This window comes from Lepidochelys kempii, chromosome 24 (genome assembly GCF_965140285.1).
Source record: "Lepidochelys kempii isolate rLepKem1 chromosome 24, rLepKem1.hap1, whole genome shotgun sequence".
Lineage (NCBI taxonomy): Eukaryota > Metazoa > Chordata > Testudines > Cheloniidae > Lepidochelys > Lepidochelys kempii.
This window is the reverse complement of record NC_136403.1, coordinates 5,849,124-5,867,853: the sequence shown is the minus strand read 5'-3', so window position 1 is coordinate 5,867,853 and position 18,730 is coordinate 5,849,124.

Genomic DNA, 18,730 nt, shown 5'->3' with positions numbered 1-18,730 from the left:
TTCCCGTAGCATCGACATCTCTGCAGATGACCTCGGAGAGAGATTTGACACGGGGGGGGCGAGCGCTAACCGCCGGAACTCATCAAGTTCACATGAACGTGTGTCAGGGCTTATCTCCCTTTTCAAACAAACACAAAAAGGCTCAGTAATCTGGCTATGCTTTGTGCCATGTGGGAATGAAACCTATCCCTCCCCCCACCTCATTTAAGGGTTCTCCCCATGGACAAGGGGGACTCTGACCCCAAATTCTATCCTGCTCTCCTGTATAGCTGACTATGCAGAGAAAACGTTAATGAGCTGTTAGCTGGCTGCATATAAATCTAACACCGTGTATCACTTCAGATGTATTTGGTGCTCTGCTCTTTATGTCAGCTTGAGGTTACGTGCATGCTACAGCGGCCCAGCTATGGAGCTGCAGGTGCGTCCTACGTTGACGGTTTTTCCATCGGTGCAGGTAACCCACCTCCCCAAGAGGCAATAGCTAGGTTGATGGAAGAATTCGTCTGTCAAACTAGCTGCATCTGCACTGTGGGTTAGGTCGACCTAACAGCGTTGCACAGGGCATGACATTTTTCACAGCTGAGAGCGATGGAGCTAGGTCGACCGAAGTTTTAGGGGTAGACCAGGCCTGATGCTTTGCTGCTCTTTTGTCAGAAAGGGCAGCTTGTTCTGGGGGGAGGGGTGATACCAGGAGATGCAACAAACAAGCTGTTCTAAGCGCTAGCTTTACAGGTGCTTAGCAAGAGAGAAATTGCTCCTTCAGAAGGATGCTGCAGTACCTGGTTGGCTCCTTAAACATTGGTTACATGGGGGATGTGGGAGAGCGAAACTGTTTATAATAGTTGGTGGAACCGGATACAGAATTTTGAGTTGCTCCTTTTACAGAGAGAGGAGCCGGTTCGGATCCACCTCTGAACTCTACAAAATCAGGATTATGTACAATCCTGTGGTCCATCCCTAGTTCTAGAACCAAGACATTTCTCAATGAGCAAAAGCTCTTCTCTAGGGTTCGGGCTACGGAGGGCTTTTGCTCCTGGGGGTTCAAAGAGTTTGGCTATACAAATACTTAGTTCATGGCAAGCAGGATGTAAATCTACCTCACACTAGCCTGTTGCACACTCAGGGTACGTCCCCATTGCAAGGGGAGGAGTGATAGTAGGCATGCCCTTGCCAGCTTTAATGTAGCTGGCATCGGGTAACAATAGCGGTGTAGCACATGTACTCGGGTGACTAATCCATGCTGCCAAGCTTGCTGGCGAGCCTGGGTTTGTACGCAGGTTTCTAGCCCCTGCTACCATATTTATTACTGTTAGCCATGCTAGCTGGATGAAAGCTGGCCCGGGTATGTCTTGGCATGCTGCAGTGACACCTACCAATTGCCTTAAGCGTGGGGTAGATTGACATTGCAGCTTTCTGTGACCTCAGTGTCATATCGAGAGAAACTCTCAGTGAAATTGTGCCAACCTCCCTTCGTTTTCATCTAGAAGCCACATCTTGCTCTCTGGATCCATTTGGAGCCGGGCTTTGATGGGAGTTGCAAGATTTTCTCGTTGACAAAAGTTGAGTTTCAAGCTTAGTACATGCCTGGCACTGGGTTCGTTCCCCGTGAGGCCGCATTCCCCTTTTGTGGCTTTCTTCTCGGAGAACTTGGTCCTGAAAAGAAAACTCTTGAGTCTGGCTCTTGGGTTCCCCCCCAAGCTCTTTAAAACTATGAATGTGGCCCTGGGCTAATCCGATCCAGTCTATTAATCCTCGTTGAGGCTGAAATTCTGCTCAACAATCCATTAAAGCCATCAAAAGCGAAGGGGTGGAGACTTTTCCAACATAAAGGCTGCTCAGTGGAAACCTTTTCCCCACTGGTTGGTTTCTAGGGAGAAGAGCAGCCTCTTCAGACCGCAGGACAGCTGATTCCAGCATTCTCCATTCCCCCCTCCTTGCTGAGCAGGAAGCATGGCTTTAAAGAATGTAAGTAGATTTTGTCGTGTTAATTCTCTTTCATCGTGTTCATTCGGGCAGGTACCCGGGAGGCCCAGGACTCTGTTGTTCGAGGCGCTGTATACAAACAACGCCGAAAGCTGCCCCCAAGTTCTGCAGAACAATTTATTCAGAAGACTTTGGGCCAGAATCTCAGCGGGTATAAATGACCACAGCTTCATGGGCTTCGGTGGTGATCTGCCAGTGTCCACCAGCTGAGGATCAACCCCATTCTGCCTTTATGCCCATCACATCCTTCACAGTCTGTACTGACTCCTGGATGCGTCTCCATGGAGACTGGCCAACAAACTGAGATCCGTGCTGCTCATTATTCCCACCGACACACACACTCAGTGTCACAGGGGCACGTTTTGCCTGCATTTAGGCTTGGGGATAGGTGTAAGTGAGGACAAAATGTAGCTGAGCTGCGTCTCCCGGTTGGGTGTTGTTGGAAACAACAGACATGTGGCTAGGTAGCTTTTCAGAAGGTGTCAGCAACTCTTCAAGGCCAGTCACAAATATGCCGTACGGAGCATAGGATGCCAGGAATCAGGATTCCTGGGTTCTGTACCTGCCTGCCACTGACCTGTTGTCATTTTCCATGCCAGCTTTTAGCAGTAGGAAACGGTCATAAGGCCAGGTGTGGTCTGTGCACAGGCCTGGGAGCCAGGACTCCTGGTTTTTATTCTTGGCTCCAACACTGACTCAGAGAAATTCCGGGCATCTGGCTCGCTCTGTCTGTGCACACCACTTGACCTGGTCAATCAGAATTTGCCAAGCTTTGGGGGTCTCACCCAAAAGCGGCTGCAGGAGCTCGAAGAGCAATGAGTGTCAAGCTTATGACAACGCTGCGCACCGGCTTTGATCCACCATGCAAGGTCACCGTTTGTAGTGCTCTGAGAACTTTGCAGAGGAAGATACTCCACAGATGTGTCTTGTGTATTTCTCCCCCGCCCTCAATCTGTAAGGAGAGAAAGCTCAACAGTAGCCATAATGACAACGTGATTAAAATAGGCACCAACTCAGTCACACAAATGTGTGGCCATTGCATTCGTAGATTATAGAGCCCAAGGGAACCACTGTAACTGAGTCAGACTTCCCACATGACATAGGCCAGGGGTGGCCAACTTGAGCCTGAGAACGAGACAGAATTTACCAATGTACATTGCCAAAGAGCCCCAGCAATATGTCTGCAGCCCCCCATCAGCTCCCCCTGCTCCCAGCACCTTCCACCCTGCCAATCAGCGCCGCCTCCTCCCTCCCTGCACCTCCTGATCAGCTGTTTCATGGCATGCAGGAGGCTCTGGGGCGGGGGGAGGAGCGAGGGTACGGCAGGCTCAGGGGAGGGGGCAGGAAGGGGTGGAGTGGGGGCAGGGCCTGTGAAGAGCCAGGGGTTGAGCAGAGAGCACCCCACGGCCCATTGGAAAGTTGGCACCTGTAGCGCCAGCCTCGGAGTCGGTGCCTGTACAAGGAGCCGCATGTTAACTTCTGAAGAGCCGCATGGAGCTCTGGAGCCACAGGCTGGCCACCCCTGACATAGGCCCTACGGCTTTCTATAGCGGTGTGCAAGTCTGGACAAAGGCTGCAGTATGATTTTAACATCCCTCTTACCACGTAAAGTGCTGTACTGAGTCATGCGGTTGCACCAAGGTTTGAAGGGTCGGTGTTGCTGACGGGTTTGAAAAAAGAGAGCAGTTATCACATCGCTTTTAACCAGTAGACAGTTGCAAGCGTGGGGCCTGATCCTTGACTCCCCTGAGTAGTACCATGAAAAGCAAGGGGATTAGTCATGTGAGTGGAGTTATGAGGGCAGGATCGGGCCCTAGATAAGGAGCTAGCCGGGTTTGACCGCAAAGACTGGGTCAAATCTCCAACTTTCACGTTTCCTGTTTCCATTTCTATTTGGGGTAGGGGAAAGAGAAAACCCCTTTTGTTTTAATGGGAAGAATCAACGACACCAGTGTGACCCAGGACCGTCTCAGTGCCACCTGGAACGGGCACAGAGGCCTGCAGGCGGGTTAGGGGAATCTCCTGAGTCTGGCATGTATGTCCTAGTTCACCAGAGCCTGTCTCAAATGAAAGCTGGTCTCACGCAGGTCACCCGTGTCCTTGTGAAATGTGGCTCCGGGTGTGAGGGGAGAGGTCACGTCTCTATACTGCAAAAAGTGTTTGGATCATCTGTGTCTGGAGCGGGCAGGTGGGTGAAAACCAGGGTGAGATCTTCATCCTGCCATCTGTCTGTGTAACCAGAGCATGGTCTGGTTCACGAGAGGTCACCTGCCACCAGTCTGAACTGAATGCAAAGGAAGGACTGTGAGAACTTCAGGAAGAGAAAAACAGCAGGGGCAGGGTGGGGGGTGGGGGGGGGCGTGAAAGAGAGTGCACTTCAAACCTTACCTTGAGTGCACTTCAAACGTTTGCGGTGTTGTGTTCGGAGGGTGGGGGAGAAGACCCCCTGGCACCCTTCGCTGAAGAAGAAAATGGACAGTGAGTTGGCTTGCTGCAAAGGCGGTCTCAGCCAGGCGGGGTTGAAAATGCCAAAGAGGACGCTGGGCCAGAGAAACATTGTTAGACGGGGGGTTACGCTGTTAAGTTTAGGGTCTGGGAAGCATGTTATGATTGCACCGGCGTCACCCTTTGTTCCTTTGGGCACAGCACGCCTGGATAGTCCGCATGGCCCCGGATCAGGGGCTGGATGCTACAGAGAATGCTCTGAGGGCACCAGGGTTAGTGTGAGTCTTTTGTTAAACTGTAGAGGGAGCGGGGCCTGCAGTGGCCTGGAAGGTGCAGAGTTAGGGGGGCTGATGCACAGTAGGCACAGATAAGACTTTCACCGAAGGGCAGGTGGGGACGAGGCTCTGGCTGCAAACAACAAAAAGAGCCAAAAATCTTGTGGAGCAGCAGCAGTTTGAGCAGGCTGGGGTGGCGGCTGTGATTTTTATCTCCTTGCCCTAATCATTTGAGGTACTAAGTCAGTGGGAATCTTTCCTGATTGAGGGCTTCGGGACTTGCCCCAGGTGGAGCAGCAAGGAGAAAGGAATGGGAAGAACGCAGGCAGCAGAGAGGAAACCAGTGCAAGGAATGTATTCAACAATGGGTGTAATTTTCGGGGGGGTTGCTGGCAGGGCCGTCCTTAGGCATGCGCAGCTGTGTAGGGCACCATGAAATTTGGGGCAATTTTGCATGCTGCACACACTGAAGTACCAGCCCCGGCGACCAGCCCTATCCCCCGGCTGGCCCCCCACAGGCTGCACCCACTGCAAGGGGCAGGGCCATCCCTGGGGCGGGAAGGTCCTGGATAACTCCCTCCTCCCCCCTCTTACCCTTCCCCGCTGCTCTGCCCCCGGCCCGCCCCCATCCCACCTCTTCCCCCAGCGACCCCGCGCTCACCGGTGGCGGGAAGCAGAGCACTGCAGCTGGGAGCTGGCGGAGTAGAGCGGCCTGGTGCCGGGGCTGCTCCGCTTCCCGCCGCTGCTGGTGACCAGACAGCAAGTGTGAAAAATCGGGGCAGGGGGTGGGGGATAATAGGACCCTATATAAGAAAAAGACCCCAGAATCAGGGCTGTCCCTATAAAATCAGGACATCTGGTCACTCGAGTGGGGGGGGGGATCCCTTCCCCGAAGCCGCCTCCCCTGAGTGACACAGCTGGGGCGAGGGAAGCGGAGCGGGCTGCTCCTGGCCCCCCGCTCATCCCCTGGGCCACTCTGGGCCTGTGGGCCCCCAAAAGTGCCCCCCTACAGCTCCTGCCTCCCAGACCTTGGTGGAGGGAAGGCCTGAGGCCCCACACAGTCCCCTGTAGGACACCCAAATGGCTAGGGATGGCCCTGGTTGCTGGAGTGGGTGGAACTTGCGGGCATGGCTCTGCACCTACAATTGAGTCATTCAGTGAAATGGCATTTGTAGAGCATGTGGGTCAGTCCTCGAGACTTAGGCAGGAGGTGGAGGTCAAAAAAGAACTGCACCGCAACTGTCAACACAGCACTGCATCCAGGATTGAACCGCCGATAGAACTTGTTAGACTGCGTGAAACCTCTAGTGACTCCCAGAACGTTAGGTTGTATTAGGTGGGTGGGGAGGGAGACTGCACCGGGCTTTGAAAGGGAGGACAAGGGGTTTGTTCTTGACGCACTAGAAGCCAGTGGAGGGGTTCCAGGACGGCAGGGTGACTTTAAGGGCTGCGCTTAGCAGGTGACATCATGCGGTCAGGTAGCTGCTGTTCAGGCCTGAAGGCAACGGCACTGAAAGATGCTCGCCAGCAAGCCTGACTCACGCGAGTCCCATTTCCCTCCTCCCTAGGGCAACACCTTGGCACGCCTAGCCAGTATCCCTCTGTTCAACTCGGCTTATCAGATCGCTGTGTTCACCTACGCGGACATAAAGGGTGCCCACCCCGTGGTGGGTTTCTTTTGTGGCATGGCAGAGCGCAGCGTGAGCACCGTGGTGGGGGTGGCCGTGATGGCAGCCACTCCGGTCATGCAGAGGCTGGAGGTGCCACGTGAGTATGACTGGGGGGACGAGGCTTAATGAGTGACATTGCTAGGACTGGTCAGACTGGCTATGGCATGGGAATGGCCCTTTCTTTGCCCTTTCTTAATATTTCCATTTCTGGAGCGAAGGCAGAATGACACCAAAGCATTGGTGCAAGAGTCCAGCCACCATTCCTAACCTGCTCTACAAAGGAAGTGTACCCTCCACACGGTGTCCAAACCCACCCCCCTCACCAGCTCTTGGCCTTCTCTCACTAACCAAACAGCAGCAAGATAATCAAGTTCAGCTCAAAGCTTCTGCCCAGGCTTGGTTGCTCCTAAGGTTCCTCCCACAGGACTACTCAGCCCACACTCTAGATCCTCTTTCCCCAGAAAGCCGCTCCCACCTCCCTTCTGTCCAAGTAGGGTAATGAGCTACCTGCACCAGCAACTCAGCAAACCCTCCTAACACTTCCATAATAGACTAGAACCCTGCTACCAAGGTAGGGTGCTTCAGGTCAACACAGCTACCCTGATCCCATGCCCCTTTTGTGTTCACTCATCCTCTCCAGGATGAGCTTTTAGTGGCAGGAATATTTATGGAAGCAGTACATTTTAAGTGAATGTTTGGATGTCTCATGCCTCCATTCTCCTTTTAGGTGGGGCTCCCTGGCCAGATTACAGATCCCAGGATGCACCACAGCATCCTTTCTTGGTGAGGAGAGGCAGTGCATCATGGGAGATGAAGTCCAACAGGGGAGCCCACCCCCTATAGGAGAATGGAAGCATGGAGCACCTAGACTACAACTCCCATGAGAAACCCTGGCAGCATTTCAAAATAGCAATATTTTGTCTTGTGGGCATTTGGTTTTTTGACAGAGAATTTAAGTTTTCTGACAGAGAGAAACAATTATTGTGAAAAATTTAGTTTAGTTAATAACTCAAGTTTCCATTGGCAGAAAGTTTTCAACAGCCCTAACTTGAAACCTGAACCCAGATTTGGATCCAGACTTCACAGACACCCCCAACCCATCCCCTGTAGACCAGAACCCGACTGAGACTGAGATGTGGGTGCTCATTTGTGACATGCATATGGCTTTCTCTTGCCCAGTAGCTGCGGTTAATAGCTTCACACTGAGAGGCATGGATGAGCTGGAGGCAAGATTCCCCATTCTGGATCAGGCAGCAGACGAGGTAAAAGGCCCGTTGCTGGGGTGGGGTTAGGCTCTGAGATCTGACGGAGGTGCTGTGAATGCTGCGACTGAGAAAACAACCGAAAAACCATCCCGTTTTCCTTGTCATAACTTGTGGGTTCTATTCTGGGAGCGGGGAGTAGGGTCTAGTGGTTAGTGAATGGGGGGGCTGAAAGTCAGGACTCCTGGTTTCTATTCCCAGCTGTGTAGCCTTGGGTGACTCACGTCCCAGCTCCGTGACTCAGTTTCCCCACCTGCAAAAGGGGGATAATCTGCCACCCTGTAGGGAGCTGATGAGCCTCAGTTCATTCCTGCTTGTAAAGTACTCTGGGAGCTCCAAGAGCAGGCCCCCCTATTATTGTCGAATAGTCGGTGGGAGAAGCTGCCAATTTCATTCTTGTTTGCACCCCTGGTTTGGATGTACGTAAAAAAGTTATTGATAGACTTGAGTGTGTGGGCATCATCATTACAGATACGCATCGGGCCAGCCTGCTGCCATACAGACTGCCCTGACTGTAATGGCCCCGTCTCTGGCATAAAGGTCTGGGGGAGATAACTGTGCCAGGGTATTTTCCCAAAAGCACGTATCCTGGTGGCATGCACGCCTGCCATACATGGCATTGCCACCAGAGGGTGCCACCAGACAGCTCTTTGCGGCTGAAAGCCATTGACAGGACCCCAGAGGCAAAGGATGGGGTTACCGGTCAGAGATCTCCTCTCCCTCTGGCCCCTGGCTGCCCTGGGAGATAGGGAGATGCCTGGCCCTGCAGGCGGAGCAGAGCGCTTGGTTCCCCTAAGCAGGCTGCTGTGCCCATGTGCCATGTCCCCCCCCCACCAAGCAGGGTAACTCCCCCTGCCCCCAAGCCCTCCACTGTGCCCCTCCTCTGACCCTCCTGTGACCCCCCTAGCCCCACATACCACCCCCTGCTCTTGAATTCACCCTCCTCAGATCCCTCCCTGCACATGAAACTCTTGCCAACTACCCCCACCCTCCAAATTTACCTGCACAATTTATCCTCCCCCCAAACTTACACCCTAAATTTACCGGCACCCCCACCAGCCCCCCAAACTTACTGCACAATTTACCTTCCCCTCACACTTACCCACACCTTAATCTTATTCTTCCTGGTACCCCCTCATGTTACCAGGGGCTTTGAATGGACTCCTCTCCTTATACGGCCCAACACTTAACCCTGCACCTGCCCACCCCCTCCTCCCTGGGGAACGGTGCTGCCCCGCACTCTGCCTGCAAGTGAAGAACTGGTGTGTCAGTGGGCCCCGCTCTTGATGTGAGTTCGTCCCTGTCGCCCCCAGGTCCTTGGGAATTTGCGAGACAGCCTGGCTGCTGGCGTGGAGCAGCTGCAGTCCAGCACCGCCGAGCAAGTGGGCCGGCTGACGGAGAGGGCCAGCGGGGTGGTGGAGGACGTGATGGGCATTGTGGCCTTGGGGGTGAACATCGTCCTGAATGCCAGCATCATCAGCCAAGTGCTGGAGCCTGGGGCCAAGGCAGCTCTGAGCCGCATGGAGCAGATTGCGAACCGCTATCTCCCTGCCACAGAGGAAGAAATGAGTGAGTAACAGCGATACCCTCAGCCTGCCAGCAGGGCCATGCCAGGCAGACCCTGGGGCGGTCAGTGTCACGAGCCCCACTTCCCAGCTGGGGAAACTGAGGCACAGAGCTCAGGAAAGTGACTTGCCTAAGGTCCTCCCATGAGCCAGTGGCAGAGTGAGGAATAGAATGCAGGAGTCCTGACTCTGACTCCCTCAATAGGAGTGTAGATAGTAGTATCTCTCATTTCTTTAGTGCCGCTCATCTCAAAGCATGAGAAGGAATTCCTTCGCTTGCCACCAACATGCAGCCACCTCTGGGGTGGAACGTGGCAGCTGGTTAACAGCTACCTAGCCACTTTGCACGGGGATCTCTCACCTGGTGCTGAAATGCAGCCAGCTCTGGAGTGAAGCATGGCAGATTTTGAACAGCCACACAGCAACAGTTTACTGAAGCAGTGGCAGAAAGGAATGAGCCAAAATAGAGCGACTTCCTTTGGCATTTAGCTGAGATATTGGCGTTCCCACCAGACTTCCCTTCTCTGGCAGCTTCATGGCTGGGGTCTCCAGAGGAATGATGTCAGCCCTGCTCCCGCTCTCACACCCCCATCACCTCCTCAGTTCCAGGTGGACGCTAGCAGCAGGTAGGGGGGCCTGCTGGCAAACTTCCCATTGGCCAGCATGACTCACGGTTCTGCCAGTGTTCAGGAGTGGGAGGGGATGGCAAAGCCCAGATTCCCAGCAGCAGCCCACCTGCTGCGTGCGGCTCGGCTTTACACAGAGCCAATTCAGGAGGGACTTGGCGTGCTAACCACTAGCCCACGCTCCCCTCCTGGTGCTGGGCGTGGAACCCAGGCATCCTGACTCCCAGCCCCCTGCTCTAACCTCTCTACCCTCCCCCCCAGGCACCCCAGCCTCCTTCTGCTTGTCTGTTGAGCTGCAGGTTGGGTGACCAGATGTCCCGATTTTATAGGGACAGTCCCAATTTTTGGGTCTTTTTCTTATATAGGCTCCTATTACCCCCCACCCCCTGTCCCGATTTTTCACACTTGCTGTCTGGTCACCCTAGCTGCAGGGGACCCTGGTGCTGTCCCTTGTGCTGATGTGCCGGCTGGGGGAGGGCTGCTGTCTGTTCAACCGCTGTCATTTCCAATTTCCCCTGGACTTGGTGATGCTCTGCAAACACCCCTGGCTGCTGTGTCACCCACACCAGTGACACTCCCTCTGAGGCTACCCGGGCTCTGGCACGTAGACTGCCTGCCAGGCCTGGTGTTCTGGCAATGTCTGTGCAGCAGCCCCGTGGCGTGCGTGACCTGTGGAGCGCTGGCGGGCAGGTGGATATCCCTTAGCTCACCGCCACCACCACGGGCCTTGGGGTGGAATCCAGCCACCAGGCCTCACGCCTTCTGTGCGAGTGTGGCGCACCCGGGATTGAACCGGGGACCTCCAGAGCTAAAAGCACGAGCTGGGTGGCTGGTGAACGCTGGGCGGCATGCACTGGCTTGTTAACAGGAGGTCGCTGTGACAGGGTTCGTTGGTCCAGGGTTGCTTGTGAGTGGTGGGCTGTGTAGCCTTTGTTATTGCAGAGATGTCCGTAAGCATTAGGCTGCACGCCCTGGTTTGTTATTGTAGGGTTGCCCGTGGGGGCTAGGCTGCACACCCTGATTTGCTATTGTAGGGTTGCCCATGGGGGCTAGGCTGCACACCTTGGCTTGTTATTGTAGAATTGTCCATATGGGCTAGGCTACACATCCTGGTTTGTTATTGTAGGGTTGCACACCCTGGTTTGTTATTGTAGGGTTGCCCGTGGGGGCTAGACTGCACACCCTGGTTTATTGTTGCAGGGTTGCCCATGGGCACTGTTTTGCACACACTGCTTTGTCCATGCAGGGCTGCACACAAGCACTGAGCTGCACACAGGGATTGTTACACCCGTTGCGCTGATCAAAAGCCTCTACAAAACCCTGCGGCGCTTTGCACGGGGATTTGAGCAGACAAAGGCTGTTAGCTACCGCGAGCTCCCCCAGCGCGCCTGGGCCTTTGCTGCTCAATGACCTGGAGCAGAATTCTGCTTGGCAGCATTTCTCCAACATTCGACTCTGTCTAAACATTCCGTCCCTGGGCCTTCCCGCCCGGTGCCTCCCCTAAGCCTGCTGTTGCTCTGCAGTGAGCTCCCGCTGCCCTTGAGCTAAGGTCTCAAACGGGGATCAGAGAATCTCCCCGTGCTGTGTGGCAAACCCATGTTAGCCAGGCCCCTTGGCAGCCCAGCTCAAGCTCCTACAGGGATCTCAGCAGTCTCTTTGAAACCCCTTGCTTGCTGCCTTTGCAGGACAGATCTTCAAGGGTCACCCCAATTTAGGGATTAGCTCAAGCTGGGGATTTGAGGAGCAGGATCTGGAGCCTGACTTTCAGCCCTAACAAACTGGGAGGGGGATCTAGATCTAGGATTTAGATTTGTAGGCAGAAGGGCCAGCTGTTACAGGCAGCTTCCAGTTGGATCAGGAGTTTGGCCCACCTCCATCATGGCCTCCCCTCCGCCATGGGGGAGGTGGGCCAAATCTGGGGGAAGCATACTGAAGTTTTGCCTAGACCGGCTGATCGTCTTGAGCCTCTTCTGCCCCTGCCACCTGAACTATGGGAGAATCTTCATGAGATGTGAAGCTCTCTGACACCCAGTTGAGCAGTTCTGATTCCTTACAGTAGAGGGCAGTGGAGCACATGCTCCCCTCCCCCCGCAGATGGTACCTCATTTTCAGGGGCACAATCCTCTTTTGGTACTTTTGCCCAGCCCCCTCCACCCAATCTCACCTCCTGTCCCATCATCTGTCCCTGTGTCCCCTCCCCGCCCAAAACAGGAAGGCAGGAGCCAAACCTCACAGGCATGAAGCAGAGACTGGAAAGCGAGCGGACCCTCGCAGGGCGGCTGCAGCTTGTGATTGCTACCTCGGCCAGGCGAGCAAACCGGAGAGCGTGGTCGTATGCAGAAAGACTATGGAGTTTGATGCGCCGGGCCCTGAACCAGCTACTGGAGTTTGCTGTGATGGTATGGATTTATTCCATAGGGTTAGCTATGGGATCCCCAATGGCTGCAGGACACACGGGAACCCCAGTTCTGCCACGGCCCCTTTTGTGCTGCTTCCCTTCATCTGCTGTGGCGCTGAACATAGTGGGTTAGGTTCGTGACCAGCAAAAGCCAACAAGCAAGCTGCTAGCAAAACAGGCCCCTGGGAACCTCTCGGCTTCTGATGGAGGAGCTAGGGGTATTTGTCTTATGGCTGCACTTAGAGATCTGGAGCCCTGTGCTGTGCAGGCATATAGTCGGCAAGACAGACAAAGGGTGGAAAGGGAAACCGAGGCACGGAGAGCGACACGGGCTTGCCCAAGGTCACCCAGCAGGTCTCCTGTCTCCCAGTTCAGTGCCCTTCCCAACTTGCCTGGCTGCCTTCCAGGTGCTGTGATGCAGGTTTCTGGCCTTGCTGTCAGCGAGATACAGGGCGTGGGGGTGAGGAACTGAAAGAGATCCAAGCGGCTTTGCAGCCTCTGGCATTGGGAAGGGGGTGTTCCCAACTGGAGAATGAGGAAGAGGAGGGAAAAGCCAGTCCTTTGAATCTTTAAGAACATAAGAACGGCCAGACTGGGTCAAACCAAAGGTCCATCTAGCCCAGTATCCTGTCTCCCAACAGTGGCCAATGCCAGGTGCCCCAGAGGGAATGAACAGAACAGGGAATCATCAAGTGATCCATCCCTTATTGCCCATTCCCAGCTTCTGGCAAACAGAGGCTAGGGACACCATCCCTGCCAATCCTGGCTAATAGCCATTGATGGACCTATCCTCCATGAAGTTATCTAGCTCTTTTTTTGAATGCTGTTATAGTCTTGGCCTTCACAACATCCTCTGGCAAGGAGTTCCACAGGGTGACTGTGCTTTGTGTGAAGAAATACTTCTTTTTGTTTATTTTAAACCTGCTGTCTATTAATTTCATTTGGTGACCCCTAGTTCTTGTGTTACGAGAAGGAGTAAATAACACTTCCTTGTTTACTTTCTCTGCACCAGTCATGATTTTATAGACCTCTTTCAGGTCAGTCCCTTCACATCTGCCAGGGTGTTGCTTTGGATTAGCGCGGAGCCTGCTAACGAAGCTGGGTGGCTGGACAGCCGCAGGATCTCATTGCTTCTAACGTTGGTCTGACAAAATCAGGCTTTGACTCCTTCCCGGCTCATGTAACGCAGCCCCTGCCACTGGGTTTGCTGGGGCTAATTTTGTGGCCGCACCAAATCTCCTGAATGTGCCAGGTCCCCCAAAAAATCCAATGCTTCTCTACTGTCAACTTGTTCCATGTGTCGGAGTTGTGCAGACTCTGCTTGTTCTGGCCCAGGGGCTCACAAAGAAATCGCTTGAATCTGGGGGGGCAGGTTCTTTGCTCCGCGTCCGGCATGAGCTAACCTGAGTCCTGCAATCTCAAGTGCTTTCGAGCCCTGAGGAGGCCTTTGCGTTGGGCTAGGGAGAGGAACAGGCCTGTCGCAGCCGGGCTTTCAAGGCAGCGCTGGCTGGCTGGCTGAATATAATGCTATTACTTGCACGTCTCGCCGGGGGATCTAATGAGGGAAATATGCCGTTGAGCGTTTATAGGAGCTGTAATGAACCCCTTTCTGAATGCAATTTGATCGGCCTTCAAGCCTTTGTCTGCCCCACTAGGACGCTTGCCGTTATTCCAACTGCTCCTGTACATTCCTCTGCGGGGCTTTGAACATTCTGCACTTACAGAAGCAGGTTGGCCTTGTCTCATCCACCCCACGCTCCTTGGCTGTTTCACATCCTCTGGCAGGCGGGCAAACGAGATTGCAGGTTCTCGACTCAGATCCGAGGGGGACCCTCCCACCATAGAATGGCCCTGATGTGAATGGGACACAGACTGACTGAGTTACGCTGTGGGCAGAAAGGGGTAGTGGGGGGTGCTGGATTGGCTCAATTCCTGGGTCTGCCCCTGGCTGACCTTGCATGAGTCACTTATAGCTACGTCAATGTTTAAAGCCAGCAGGGACCGATCACCTGGCCTGACCCCCAGTGTAACGCAGAGCAGAGAATTACATCCAGTTAGAGAGCCCAAGAACTCATGTGTGACCCAAGCATCCTTTCCAGAAAGGAATCCAGGCTGGATCTGAAAACACCTAGCGATTGGGAATCCACCACTTCCCTGGCACTTGGTTCCGGTGGTTACTCACCCTCCAGGCTAACGATTTGTGACTTAGTTCTAATCTGAATTTGTCTTGATATTCCCTCAGTTTCCCATCTGCAAAGTGGGGATGATGCACCGTAGCTCCCGGGGTGGTGAATTCGTTAATGTCTGTGAGCAGGGGCTGCGGGGCGCCATTTAAAGCTGACGAATGGGGCGGGGAGGGAGAATCTATTCAGGTACCTGCTCTGTGGCCTGTCTAGCTATAGGCAAACTAGGCAGCTACCTGGGGCCACAGATTCTGCCTACGGTGACAGGAGCGGCCAGGTCAAACCTGAGCAGTGCTGTGACCCCATGCACCAGATCGCAACGCCACTCGCTCAGATTTGGCCCCGACTCCCCCCCCCTTCCCGTGGTCAAGACAGAAGAGCAGCCGGGCCAAACCTGAGCAGCGCTGCGACCTGGCACTTAAAAGTAGTCGTACCATGGCTCAGGCAGGCCTCACCCTGGCTCCCTGGCCGGTGTCTGTAAGGTGCTCAGACGCTGGGGTGCGAGGGGCATAAAAGCAGGTAGATTGTTCAGGGATCAGTGCGTACGATTGTGGCTGGAGAGGAGCTTACGCTGCTGCGGCCCATGCTGTACTTGCTATGAGGGTAGAGGACCTCCGGGTGGATTCCACTGGAGCTATGGCTGATTTACACTAGGTGGGGATCTGGCCCAGGGACTAGACCACCTTTCATATGAAGCAGACCTGACGTCCTGAGAGCTTGGGACTAGGATATCCAGATCCACAAGACCACCCAGAGCGAGACTCGTAAATATCAGCCAGCGTTGTGAACCCTCCGGCTTCTCGGCAGGAGTCCCCTCTCCACCTGCCTGGAGTCATGTTAGCCCAGAGCGGTAGGGGATCTTGCACCTGCCTCCGAAGCAGCTGATGCTGGCTGCTGCGGGGCTCAGGAGAGCGGGCGAGAGGGACCACTGCTCTGATCCCAGTCCTCCTGGCCACTGGTTCCAATCCAGCCCAGGTGGGGTGCTACATGATGGGTGTATGGGGGCCTCTGCCTCTGTGGATTGAGTTAGCTGTCTATCTTCGGGCCTTGTCTGGCCCCCCCAGCATTCTAATATGTAAGCACCCTCTTGAATGAATTTATCCTCCCACCCCACCCTTTATGGGCCAGTGCTGTTATCCTCATGGCACAGATGGGGAGCCGAGGCCCAGAGCGGCTAACTGACTAGCCCAAGGTCACATAGGAAGCCTGTGTCAGAGGACAGGATTGACCCCCGGATCTCCAAACTTGCAGGCTAGCGCCCTAACCACTGGGCCGTCCTTCCTGCCCTGGCGAGAAATGAAGCATGAAGGATGTCAGCCCACAGGGGTCTCAGCCCAGACCCTTCACACTTAATGCACATAGTATTTCTCCCCTGGCCCTGAAAATAATAATGAATCTCATACCTCTCCCCTGCAATTTCCCCTCAAGGATTAGCCGAGCAGCTTTCATCCCCCTACCGCCTCCAGGAGCCTTTCCTGAGCGCAAGGCGCTTTGAAAGGCAGTGATCAAGTGACAGCAAAGATCCACCCTTGTTAAGTTCAGGGGCTCGGCAGGGGGCACAGCTTGGTGGGATCTGGCCCTCATTGCCAGGAGCCGGGGGAGGAGAGTGGGGGCAGGGCCCCGTGCCTTGCCATGTGCCGCGATGATGACAGGTAATGTTCCTGCTCTTGACGGCAGCCCGCTGCCTGTAATTTGGCACAGTGGGTTGTGAGATTGGCGTGGCTTGCCGAGCTGGGAGAAAGGCTGGCTTTGTTGTGACTCTCTGACGGCCAGAAAGGACGGGCGGGGGCGGCGGGGGGTGGGTATTTCCACCTGTACGCGTGTGTGTCACCGTGTCTGTGCAAGGGAGAGCGTGTACATTCATGTGAATGCACACCTGTGAGTTGGTCGGGGGAATTCATGCACAGCTGTAACTGCAAATCTCAGCCCATCCTTAACGATTAACCCTCTAGCAATGGTGCCGCTGAACACACATGTGGGTATTTTCCGTGGCTCTGTGGATATACCATTGATGTGCCTGTTTTCAGAGCTTTGTGTGTGTGTCAGCCTGTCAGCCAGCCTGCAGGCAGGTGTGTGTGTGTGGAATCAGGGGTCAGTGTGTGGAGAATGTATGGCGTATGTGTGAGCACTTGCAGTATGTGGGGGTGTAGGCGTGTGCATTGCATGTCATCCTTGGGTGCTTATGTTTTCCTGGCCAGGGCGGGAGCGGGGATGTTCTTTAAAACACAGCCCCTGTCTGCGTCGTTAGGCCTCTCTGATCCCTTCGCCCCGTGTGGAGAGGGCTGGTGTGTGCTGGGGAGGACTGATCGTCCCCTCTGCGTTAACTAGAGATTTGCCTGAGGCAGCTGGGCAGCCGGCTGTGGGTTCCAATCATGCAGTGAGAGTGAACCCAGGGACAGCTCCTACGCTGGTAGGGCCACCCAGCCGCTCTGCAAATGGGAGCTTGGAGGCTCAGCCTTGAAGTGGACACGGAGCAAATCTACATGACGCAGGGACAGAAATGCCGTAGCTCTGTCCAGACAAGCGCTCCCGTTTGTTGCTACCAACCGTGCTAGTGCGGAGCAGACCCACATGCGTGTACAGCCCCTAACACACCAGCGTCCTAATCCTGCATGGGATTTCTGGGTGCTTTTGCAATATAACTAATTGCACACAGAAAACCATGTCCAAAGAACTCTATTAAGGTTGCAAAGTCAAGCACTCGGAGGTCAGGAGATGCTGGAAGGAAAGCTGCCGGTGCATCCTTAATTCCACCCCTTTGTGCCTATGCATGGAGACGGTCTTTCTTTTTTTTCCCCCTACAGGAGCCTGGCCCCATTCAGTCCACAGGGTGGAGTGGTCACTTAAAGAACAGCTACTTAATTGTCTATTTTCTGCTCATTGTTCGGTAGGTGACTGCAGGCTTTTATTTATTTCACACTCTTCAAAGCCTGCACTGAAGAGGGGAATGATTAATTTCTTCATGGGCTTTCCTAGGGCACTCACCCCTGTAGCATGTGAGCGCTTCCCAGGTGAGTTTATTTTTACCACACTCCTGTGAGGCAAGGGGATGGTATTATCCCCATTTTACAGACGGGAAACTGAGGCACATAGCATTCATAGCCACTCATGTTGGGTACCCGATCTGAGGTGCTGGTATCTTTTCAGAGTACATAGCATTATATCACACTTAGTGTATTTCATAGAATCATAGAAGATCAGGGTTGGAAGAGACCTCAGGAGGTCATCTAGTCCAACCCCCTGCTCCAAGCAGGGCCAACCCCAACTAAATCATCCCAGCCCCGGCTTTGTCAAGCCAGGCCTTAAAAACCTCTAAGGATGGAGATTCCACCACCTCCCTAGATAACCCATTCCAGAGCTTCACCACCCTCCTAGTGAAATAGTTTTCCTAATATCCAAGCTAGACCTCCCCCACTGCAACTTGAGACCATTGCTCCTTGTTCTGTCATCTGCCACCACTGAGAACAGCCGAGCTCCATCCTCTTTGGAGCCCTGCTTCAGGTAGTTGAAGGCTGCTATCAAATCCCCCCTCGCTCTTCTCTTCCGCAGACTAAACAAGCCCAGTTCCCTCAGCCTCTCCTCGTAAGTCATGTGCCCCAGCCCCCTGATCATTTTCATTGCCTTCTGCTGGACTCTCTCCCATTTGTCCACATCCTTTCTGTAATGGGAGGCCCCAAAACTGGACCCAATACTCCAGATGTGGCCTCACCAGTGCCAAATAGAGGGGAATAATCACTGCCCTCAATCTGCTGGCAATGCTCCTACTAATGCAGCCCAATATGCCATTAGCCTTCCTGGCAACAAAGGCACACTGTTAACTCATATCCAGCTTCTCATCCACTATAATCCCCAGGTCTTTTTCTGCAAAACTGCCACTCATCCAGCTGGTTCCCAATCTGTAGTGGTGCATGGGATTCTTCCATCCTAAATTCAGGACTCTGTACTTGTCCTTGTTGAATTTCATCAGATTTCTTTTGGCCCAATCCTCCAATTGTCTAGGTCATTCTGGACCCTATCCCTACCCTCCAGCATATCTACTGCTCCCCCCATCTTAGTGTCATCCGCGAACTTGCTGAGGGTGCAATCCATCCCATCATCCAGACCATTAATGAAGATGTTGAACAAAACCGGCCCCAGGACCGACCCTGGGGGCACTCCGCTTGATACCGGCTGCCAACTAGACATCCAGCTGTTGATCACTACCCATTGAGCCCGATGATCTAGCCAGCTTTCTATCCACCTTATAGTCCATTCATCCAGCCCATACTTCTTTAACTTGCTGACAAGAATACTGTGGGAGACCATGTCAAAAGCTTTGCTAAA